Source organism: Rattus norvegicus, chromosome 6, assembly GCF_021556685.1.
Source record: "Rattus norvegicus strain SHRSP/BbbUtx chromosome 6, alternate assembly SHRSP_T2T, whole genome shotgun sequence".
Classification (NCBI taxonomy): domain Eukaryota; kingdom Metazoa; phylum Chordata; class Mammalia; order Rodentia; family Muridae; genus Rattus; species Rattus norvegicus.
The window spans coordinates 34,659,950-34,671,430 of record NC_141539.1 but is presented as its reverse complement, the minus strand read 5'-3'; the positions used below and the strand labels follow the sequence as shown (position 1 = coordinate 34,671,430).

Genomic DNA, 11,481 nt, shown 5'->3' with positions numbered 1-11,481 from the left:
TTAGGGGCTCGCTCCTCCTGGTGCATGCTCACCCTGCCTTCTTAATTTAACCCAGGAACATTTGCCCAGGGCTGGTTCCTCCCCCATTCAATCAACAATCAAGAAAATGACCCACACACCCACAAGCCAACCCGATTGAAGAAATTCCTGAATTGAGACTCCCCCAGATAATTCTGGGCTGTGTCAAGGTGACAGTTGAGGCTGACTAGGAGAGGAGATTTCTCACTGTAAGAAGACTTTCTGTATCTGGATGAATCAAAGCAAAATTAGTGAACAACATAAGATGCAGATGCATCTACAACTTCAGGGGGTAGGAACCCCAAATGGAGCAAAAGTGAAATCAGCCGCATAGAACTGACATCCCCATACCCCTGAGCTTTCATTTATTTAATTTACCCCAGAAAGAATTAACCTGTTCTCGAGTCAACAGAAGGAAAGTCCTCTGTGATTTCCCATTAGACTGCCAGACAGGTTTCACTACAGAGTTTCCTAAAACAATGGGTTTTTACTTTCATAAAATGATCAGAACATTCAGTCCTTAACCAAGAGGTGTCCATCTCCTGGCTTTGGCACCATTTTGTCAAGTGCGAGTGTCAGATTCTTTGCAGCTTCAAATTAGCAACTCGGAGCCGCAACTCCAGTGTTTGTTTGTTTAAGAAAAAAAAAAAAAACAGCGGAGATTTTTTTTCCTTTGTGTTTGTTTAAGCTTCATTTAATTCGGGCTCCAATCTGCCCGTCTTTGATTGCATTTCCAAATCCTAAAGAAAAATGATAACTCTTTCTGCCAATTGTAACAAACCACTGGTATCATTTATTGCTCTGGGGGAAGAAAAAAAAGCAAGAGGAAGGAAAAAAAAGACAGAGAAAGAAAAAGAAAATCTTTTAATACTCGGCTGACAGCTTCATCCAAAAGCGGGGAGAAAACCCTGGCTTTTCAAAACCACCCGATATATTTGTAACAACCTCTTTACTGAACACATGTATCTTCTTTATTGTTCTTCATAAACAGCCTATTGGATCTCTCCAGCCCGCAATGTGAAAAATGAAAGAATTTCCTCCATCCATGCCTCTCTTATCTCATAATTGTTTTGTTCTGAGAGGTAGGAGAGACCTGTATAAATGTGTCTGCTGTTTTATTTTGTCCTCTCCAAGCCCATTCAGGCTTTCCTCCCGGGCTTTGACTCCTTCTGTTCTGTTGCAGCCTGAATCTGAATCTCTGCTTACAGTTCTCCACCCTGTTCAGCTTTTAGAGATTTCATTTCAGAGAGGGAGGCAGGGGCATTCGGAAGGCCACGCCCACCTGTCTGTGATAGGTAGGGCAAAGGGAGGAGTGACCATCTCATCACAAAGAACCCCAGTTTGCGCATGGGGTGCCTCACCTACCAACACCTACTGTCACCTACTGTCACCTACCGTCACCTACCATCACAGTGAGCATGCAGCCGCTCCCTTCTCTGCTCTCCAAGGAGGTTCAACCAACTAAGTATCTGCGCCTTGTTGCACCGTCAAAGAACCCTCATCTCTCTGAATTCCACTTGCTCAGTGTTGCCATACACCTGACGTCTTCCCAGCATAGGCAAAGGGGTTGTCAGCCGCAGACAGGAGGACTGAGAGGCCAAAAGTGGCTCAGTGGGAGGGAGTGGAACCTTATAAATGGGGTGGATTATCCCGTGGGTCTGAACAATGAGTACTTCAGGAAAAGGTCATGGAAGGAGTAATACATGGAAAAGGGGGGAAACCCTTTCCTAAATCTGGATGGTACAAAACAAAGCAATGATCTCTGCCTGACACTCTCAACACAGAGGTCCAGGCAATGCAGTCCATGCAAAACCATAGCCTACCCATCAGTTAGTTCTTCTATGAGAATGTTGTCTGTCAGGTACTCCCCCAAGTCTTGGAGCCTTACAGCAAAAGACTTTCTTTGCATTTATGACTTTGCAGGGTTTCTGGGGTTGGCCGCACTGGGTTGAGCTTGCGTGGGGTCCATTGCTTGAGTTTTTTCTTTCTGTGATTCTGACTTATCCAGATTATCTCAGGCTGACAGGAGGAGCACAAGAATGCAGACACCAGTGGCCCAAGCCTAGGCACACTCTCACCTCTATACACTGTTCTCGGGGTGAAAGGGATGCTCCATCCTGGGAAGGAAGAAAGAGGAAACACTGAGTGGTTTGTTTACTCAATAATCATCCAGTCTACAGACAGGGCAATCAACTGGCTGTGTAGACAAAAGGACCAGAAGTTAATTCCTAGCACCCATGCACGGGGCCAGGCATAAAGGCAAACATCTGCAATGGCAGCTACAGAGCAGCAGAGACAGGAGGATCCCAGAGTTCACCAGCTGCCCAGTGTAGTTTAATCAGTGATCTCCTGCTCCCAGTGACACACACACACACACATGAACACAAATATACACAAAAAATGACCCAGTCTGCTAAAGTTACCCAAGGCCAAGGGGTGTGTGTGTGTGTGTGTGTGTGTGTGTGTGTGTGTGCGTGCGTGCGCGCGCGCGCGCGTGTTGGGGGAAGTGTCTCAAAGACAAAAAGTAATAAATATGTGAGGTAGGACTATCTTCCTACTTTTCCCTGCTTATTGAACTACCCTCCAAAGACATTTCAGAATCATTTTTGAATGTGCAGATATTTCAATCTGATAGTAGCTTCAAAGGTCATCGAGCCCCATAGCCTCCCCAAAGGAAATTTCTAGTATCATCTCCACTGATGATATCACTTCCTTTAAGACCTGCTACACACACACACACACACACACACACACACACACACACACACACACACACCTCTTTCTACAATAGGGCAAGGCTCCAGCATCTATGGGCAGCTGTTAGGAATCCCCAAGCCTTCTGTCTCATTACCGTTGCCAACTGAACACAGCCTAGACTCATCTAAGAGGAAAGCATAAGTCAGATTGGCTTGTGAGCCTATCTTGGGGAGTTGTCTTGAATGGTAATTGATGTAGGAAGGCCCAACCCACAGTGGGCGACATCATCCCCAGACAGGTGGTCCTGAGCTGTTTAACAAAGCTAGCTAATCATGAGCACATGAGCGACCCAGCAAGCTGACTCCCTCTATGGCTCCTGCTCCAAGCTCCTGTTCTGATTCACCTCCATGGTAGACTAAGACCTAGAGGTATAAGACGAATAAATCCTTCCTTCCCCTAGGTCTCTCTTTGTCAGTATTTTATTACGGCAACCAAAAGGACACTGGGATGCCTTCCCCTCTCAAAGTAAGAAATATAATGCCAAGTTACTTTTCCTTACAGCCCTGGTTTCCAGCCACCATGTTTCCCACACATGTACGCATTTATAACTAACACATGTATATATTTAAAATGTATAATTTTGTTATTGCTACTATGCTAAGAGCCTGTGTCTGGGCTCAGTGCTCCGAAACACCAGTCAGAAAGTGACAGGTTATGGCTTCCTTGGGTTGAGGTTAAGTCACTTAGAGTACAGAACATTCTTATACATGTTGCTCAGCTACTCATCTGTTGACTATGAACCGTTGCATTCTTAGCAGTATTTTGGGGGTATGCAGTGGTAAATATATCCGATGTGACCCAACTCACATGAAGGCTACTTGGAGACATAGATAATAGATTCGTTTTTTGGTTCGTTTGTTTTTCTAAGTAACATAGAGAGGTGGATACCATAACCAGGGAAGACTTCTCTGAAGAGGCAACACCTTGGCTGAGACCTGAAGCACGGAAAGGAAGCTGGCCAAGGGGATAATGGAATGTGGGACATTCAGGGACACCTGACTGAACAGTGCTGGGTCTTCAGTGTGGGAAAGAGCATGGGGTATTCAGACACTGATGCAGGATGGGCAGAGACGAAGCACCCCAATGACAAGATGGAGATCTATAGATATGGCCGACTGTTGAAGGAGCCCAGGACATATTCTATGCACGATAGGAAGCCATTGCTGTCACTGAAATAAGTAAGGGTGTGATATCACCCAGATTCACATTTTCTGTACATGTATCCATGCTGGAGAGAAAGCCTACTCAAAGAACTTGATAAATTAGGCTCCATTGATTCAGTCTGCTAGCCTGCAAGCCCTACCTTTCCCCCAAGACACACATGGCAGACACAGCTGCTCCAGACTTTACACAAAGACCATAAAGAGGTGAGCAGCAGTGCCCCCAGGAGAGACGGGGGAGTATAATAGTCTCAGGAGAACTGAAAAGTAGGAATAAACCATAGGTGATAAGAACCACGTGTGCAAAGTGCAAACTCAGGAACCCAATAATGAGAGCATCTGTCGGAGGAGCGGGGGGCCATGCACGGCTGCTGCTTCCTCCCATCAAGTGTCTCTGGATTATAGTCTCACCCAGCCCAGGAGTTCCAACTTTGTGATGTGCTTCTCATCCAGGTTTCATCAACATGTTGGTCAAGACAACCTGCTTGGTGGCCCAGGGTTATACAAAGATGCATCTAACTTCTCCTTCCCATGACTGTCACAGCTACTCTCATTACTGGCCACTTTCCTTGATGATATGGAAAGGGTGTGTGACATCATCGGTTCTTAAAGTTTAGACCACTAGCCAAGGAGACTCGGAATTGAGACAGTAGAAGAAGAATCATGAGACAAGCCAAGGAAGCTCTGAGCGTAATTACAAGCTTGGTGTATCGCAACAAGAAGGAACTTGGTATAGACAAGGAGCCACCAGGAAGCCTTCAGAAGCCAAGTCAACAGGTATAGACCTGGCTGTAATTAGGGAATAGACAGATATAGATAGATATAAACATATAAATACAGATAATAAAGATATGGATTAGACAGATGTAGATACAGAGATACATACATACATACATACATACACACACACATACATACATGATAGATAATAAGTGATAGATAAATGATTGATATCTTCCCTAATAATTCTCTTTTGTTATTGTTGTTGGACTATGGCCTGCCTCAAGAATCAAGGAACTCTGGGAAGTGGCTATCACATTCAGGAACTACACCAAGGGACAGTCACAGCTTTTGCACAAGTGGGGATTGCCCTGTGTACTCTATTCTTGGCTCCTCTCCTGCCCAGTCCACAGTGGCTCTGTCATAGCCCCAGGTCCCATCATTTCCTTCCTGTCATTTTGTCATCACTCCAGCCTACCACTCCCTTCCTCACCTTACTTCAAAGATGCACAGACTTCTGGGAATCAGACCCAAACTACTGAAGTAGTGCTTCCAATAATCAGCCCCACCATATTCTTCAAAGGAGGGAAACAAGTTTCTTCTCTCTCTCTCTCTCTGTCTCTCTCTCTCTCTCTCTCTCTCTCTCTCTCTCTCTGTCTCTCTCTCTCTCTGTCTCTCTCTCTGTGTGTGTGTGTGTGTGTGTGTGTGTGTGTGTGTGTGTGTGTGTGTGTGTGGTGTATAGTAGATATTTAATACAGTAAAAATTTTTTTTTGGTTCTTTTTTTCAGAGCTGGGGACCGAACCCAGGGCCTTGCGCTTCCTAGGCAAGCACTCTACCACTGAGCTAAATCCCCAACCCCACAGTAAAAATATTTTATATGGCAATTATAACCACAGAGCTATATGTATGCACATATATGTCACATGTGTATGTTACATATAGAGTGGGTGAAAGGTGACAGGTATTTCTAACTTTCCATTTTGAGTGCATCTATCCACTCCCACAACCATGGGGACCTTCTATACTAGGCACAGCATAGAGTTCATGTGCCGAACGTTTGGTTCATACCACTGACTTGGTGGTTTTTATTCTATTTCTTTCTGTATATCTGTTTTCTCATTCTGTGAGTGAACATATAATGACAGTGTATCAAAAAGAGAAAGAAGGGACAGCTTCGAAGCTGACCTTGGCCTGGGGTGAACTCTGCACCCAGCACCCTTAGCTTTCGCCACTGAGCAAGGCTGACCTTCAGTCTTCTGCTGTTGTACCAGAGCCTCAGCTTCTGACTCCATCATTCTCCACTGATCTCAAAATGACTGCTCGTTGCCCACACGATGCCCCTCCCTCTCAGGCTCCAAGAGCTCTGAGCTGGGGTTGGACAGCTGTGCAGAGCCCCATGTTCTCACAGAAGCAATGGAGCTCTTGGTTCACCCAGCAGTGGAGAGGCAGCAAACGCGCTAGATGGAATTTCTGCTCCATGCATTGGTGCCGTGAATAAATAAGGCTTTTCCTCTAAAGACCTGAAATCTGTCTGCTCATTCCAACACACAAAATTATGCATTTAATTAGTCCTCCTCATTGACATAAAGTAGGTAAGGATTTACTAATCATTAACCCCATTTTGCAGACTGGAAAACCAAGACCTAGAAGAGAACTGAAGCTCGTAAGCCCTGGCAGGGCTTGTTATTTTGCTTGACTGGACAGCATCCTACTTAGGGAGAGGGCAATCATAGTCCCCATGCTAGCATGGTAAACAAGGAAGAGGAGCCCTCCTCTAGGTCCCCAGGGATCTGTATTTTTTTTTTGGAGCTGGGGACCGAACCCAGGGCCTTGCGGTTGCTAGGCAAGCGCTCTACCACTGAGTCAAATCCCCAACCCCAGGATCTGTATTAATCTATAGGGAGCTCTGTGACCACCATCCTTCTCTCACTACGAACTCCCTGAGGGCCAGCCCCAGCCCCAATCCTTCCCTCTTCTCAGTTCTCCTAGGACCTAGCAGAATGAAAAAGGACCCCTGACTTGTGGCTCATCAGAACGCTTGCAAAACATCTTCTCTAGTCCAGGATCTCCTAGCCTGGTAAGGTTTCCAGGCCATCTTCCCCTGCTCTGTCTCCAACTGTCAGAGCTCCCAGCCTCCAGGTAACCATGGCAATCACCAACACTCACAACAGCAGTGACAGGAGCCTCACCAGGCCCATGCTGACCTGCTCTGCTGCGGCTGGGGTACCATCTTCCTGAAGCTTCTGTGGAAAGCTATGAGTGGGCACATGTCCAGCACCTACCCCTTATACAGCTGCTGCCTATGCTCAGTGGCTGCTAAGAGAATCTGCCTCCCAGACTCAAGAGCCAGTGCAGGAAGAAGATGAGGTTTGAGTCTCCTGCTGTTGGAGTACGGCTTGGGTCATATGAGAGGTAGGATGTGGTTCAAGAACATAGTGGGAGCCAAAAATGAAGCTTTTGCCCTGAACACCTACCACTTCCAGTCTTAGTCATGCTTCTAGAGGTCAGCTACCATGAGAGGCTGGCTCAACTGAATGGAGTGGAGTGGGGAGGTATCACGCCAAAACACCAAGGCCATGCAGTAGATCTCCCATGTAACCCTTACCCAGTATTATAAGGCCAAAGCCGCACCCACCACAGAGTCTGTCCTAGCTGTACAGTCAGGACCCTGCAGCCTGCTAAAAGCTACTGCAACCCTCTAGCTTCACGCCCCTCCCCCTTTGTTTTGTCAGCCTGTTCTCCAAGCTCTTTCCAGTTCTCTCACACTCGCAGGACATCTACCAGTCTGGCCTCACTTTCTCTGTTTTCACCACTTCCTATTAACCACTCCAGGGTTATACGGGCCTCAGCAGGCAGGCCAAACTCAAGGCCCACAAAATGGGGGTGTGGGGCAGGGAAGTGCTCTGAGAACCCTGCCGGAAACTAGGATTTTAGGGTCCCGTTTCTTCTGAGAAATTATAAACGGAAAGAGCAAAGGTGAAGAAAATGAATTTCTTAGGAACATCCCCTCCCCCACTGCCAAAGCCCTGGCTTCTGGCCAGTCCGCTTGGCTTCGCAGCCCAGAGAGCCCAGTGCGGGTGATGTAGAACGTCACAGTGCTCCCTCTAGCGGTGAATGTCTCGCACAGAGGCTGCCGTAGCTCTACCGCTAGGACCATGCAGCCGACTGGCTAAAAGAGACCGCAACCCCCTAGCCTGAGAGAGACAATCATTTGCCACAAAACAGGCGTCCTCAGCTAGATCCCCTGGTCTAGGAGAGGGTTCCATTCTATTCTACCCTGATCAGGCAAGTCAGGAATGAAGAAAACTGCCCAGCCAGCCTCAAACTGAGCTGTCCACTAAACAAAAACATTTGAGCTACCTCACCAAGCCAACTAGCTAGTCTGCAGGCTTGTTCTGTTTGTTTGTTTGCTTGTTTGTTTGTTTGTTTGTTTGTTTGTTTGTTTGTTTCGGTGGGTGGGTGGTTGCTTGCTTGCTTTACCCAATATTAACTTCTTAGGACGCTGTCCTGGAAAAGACCCCACCCCTATCCCAGGCTTCTGACCCCTGTACATCATTGTTGTGTGCCCCGCCCTCAGCACTAAAGAGGCCCTTTTGTCTCTGCACCTCATTCATCCACAGAGTGGGTGTCTGCTAAAGTCACATAAAGAACTCTTTTAGCATATTTGCTGTGACTGAAGATGTCCCTAAACCCACAATATCCTCTTGCTGAACCTCCAGAATGTCCACTGACCGCATCCTATTTCTATCCCTTACACACCTCTTTACCACTCTGCTGGCCACACCTCAGCTCAGCTCTTGGAAGATAATCACCACACACACACACACACACACACACACACACACACACACACACTCATCTCTGGGTCAAGGTTCCAAAAGATTTAAATGTGAGCTGGAAGGAGGGAGAGAGGGAAGGAGGAAGGGGTGATCAATTATCCATATCTAATCAAAGCTGGCATTTGACACAAAGCCCCACTCACTCCCTGCTCAGTCATGCTGTCATCAGAGAGCCAGGCTGCTCTCACATTAATTCAATAAATTAATTAATTTGAACAGCTTTATTGAAATATAATTCACATACCATTAGAATTCACCCATTGAAAATATAATTCTGTACTTTTTACTATATGCAAAAAGTTGAACATCTATCACCACCATCCATTTTAGAGCATTTTCATTACCCCAAATAGAAATGCCACATCCATTAGCAGTCACTCCAAATTCCCTCCAAACTCCGCAGCCCAAGGCTACGAGTGGTCTACTTTCTGTCTACTTCCGACTCTGCAGCATAGCTTGGCCTCCTACATGGCCGGCTTCTCCCCCATGGATGTTGCGATATGTATTGACACATCATTTTTTTTATTGCTGAATGATGCTCTGTTGTGTGGATTCGACTCTACACACATATTATTCATGCACTCATCAGTTGATATATAATTGGGTTATTTCTACTTTGGGCTATTATGAGCCAAATGAATATGCATAATGATGAATAATCAAATGAGTATCTTTATGATATTAGGAACACAGGCTTTCCTTTCTCCCTCCAAGAATGAGAGGCAGTCTACCACGAGAAACAGTCAGGATGGTAAAATATAAGAGTATTACAGGACATTTGCATTTAATTTTGGACTTCTCTGTATAAGGCAGGATGTTAAGTCTCTTCAGATAACATCTAATTTTAACAGAAAACTTGGTGCTAATTTTTTTTCATGACAATCGAGTCCATGTTTATCTTTAAACAGCTGAGACAAAAAAAAAAAACAGAATAAGCATAAGAAATTTTAAGTGACAAACTTGCCCACTGTCACCCCTGTGGGGCTGCAGCCATGTCTGGAATTAGGACAGCAAGGCTGTCTTGTGTGTTCCCTCAGTCTTAGCACTTCTTCCCAAATGTCACCAGCACCTGCTTGTTTCAATTTATGGGCTCAAAATTCACGGCGCTGCCCTTGGCGTGATGAAGGAGATGCGTACAGTGTTGATCTCGTGAACTCACGGGCCAGGCAGGGAGCCAGGCCGTGGGGAAATGGACAAGCAGGTCATTCCACAATGTGGAGCGCTCTGAGTAATACACAAGGAATCTACACCTGGTCTATCACAGTGGGCAGCAAAGAAACTCCCGGGGAGTGGCTCGGACAGACACAGGAAGGATATATTCCAAGGGGGAGGATGATGCTCACTGCAGAGAAGCCCACAAGCAAGCAAATGTACTTCAAACAAATGAAAGCCATTAGAACTCTCCCACTAGAATATAGTTCAGGGCTAAGGCTGTTTGCCTAGCAGGCATGAGGCCCTGGAATCTATTCCCAGTATAGTAAAGGGGGTGAGAGAGAGGTGGGATAGTGTAGCCGAGAACAAGGGAGAGCCACTGAGGAGGAGAGTAAGCGCAAGGAAGCACAGGACAGGGTCCCAGAGTTGTTCAAGGACCTTGCAGGTCTCTACACAGAATGCAAGCATTATTCTAACTGCACCAGGAATCCAACGATGAGTTTTGGCAAGGTGAGTGTTCTGGTCCAACTTCAGTTTTAAGAAGTCTTCTATATAGAGAATGAACCAGAAAATAGATTCTGGAAGCAGAATCACCAGAATTGCTACATGTGTTGGCATACATCTGTAATCTCAGTACCTGGAAGGTGTGTGTGTGATGGGGGAATCCATCAGCCACAATAGGAAGTTTGAGGGCACACTGGGATACATGAGATTTTGTCACAATTAAATAAACAAAAGAAAAGCATTAGCAAAAGAACTGGCTAGTGGATGGACCAAAGGGAATGGGGCAGAAACAGGAGAAAAGAGATACAGGAGGCGTCTAGATTCTGGCCTATGTGGTCAATGATTTGAGGGGACATCCAGAGTTCTGTTAACAGAGATGGTGTTTTAAGATCAGGTACAGCAACCATGTGGAGACTTCAAGCAGGTGGCTGCATGCAGGAAACAGGAGCACCAAGAGAGGAAGCTTTCCTGGAGAGGGAACTCAAGTTGGGGTTGGGGTTGGGTGTCAGGATGAGGCAAACATTTTTAGGCATGGGTATAGGTGAGATTTCCCCATGAGAGATCACTGAAGCTTCTGACGCTTTCTCTGTATCTCTCAGGTATGAAAGCAATGAGTCACTTCCATAACAGTTTAGTGGGGGTGGGGGTAGGGCAACTCGCAGACGAGTCTGACTGCTTGATGTCGTGTAAATCTCACAGTAAGTTTTCCAGTCATGAGCATCTCTCAATACAGGATACATAAAACATTCACACTCCCTGGCTAGATGAATAGTGAAACAGGGACTTGGCAGCTGGCCTGACTCCAGACAGCATGTAGGCTAGCCCCCATCATGGGGGGGGGGGAAATGTCCTATCATAGTTAGATGGCATTTCAACAGGTTACCACAGCAACAGAGAAGTTATCACAACACAACCATGGCTAACCAGCCTCGCAGATCAGGATGACACGTTTGAGACAATGAGGAAACAAGAGACTAAAATTCCGTGTGTCGATACTCCATCGTGAAAGAGAAAATGGGTCCAGCCAGTTCTGACCACACACTCGCCACTATGCCTGCCACCACCATTGACACTGTCACTATTAAATTTGTAACAGAAGAGATGGGCTGCATTTTTTTTAATTCTATGGAAAAAGGCCCAAGTCCTTATTTTCCCAAAGAATCATCATTTGCCCTGGCTACACTGAGGAAGGATGGCACATTACAGTTCTGAAACATGGCTGCGGCCTTTTCATTGGGTGAAAAGATTTCTCAGAGACAAAGCAACTGTATCCTTACTGCCTATAAGCAGGATGACCCAGCAGCCTCTCGGCCACGGAGACTTTACCTGG

The 11,481-nt window shown here is 46.2% G+C and overlaps 1 long non-coding RNA gene across 1 annotated transcript; it reads right to left on the bottom strand.

The window, feature by feature from the left end:
- Positions 1–861: 861 nt before the first annotated feature.
- On the bottom strand, positions 862–6,776 carry LOC103692581 (uncharacterized). Its single transcript, XR_015622899.1, has 2 exons — positions 5,903–6,776; positions 862–2,135 (listed from the first exon to the last, which is right to left on the bottom strand). It is a non-coding gene; the product is annotated as an uncharacterized LOC103692581 (long non-coding RNA).
- Between the last annotated feature and the right edge of the window lie 4,705 nt (positions 6,777–11,481).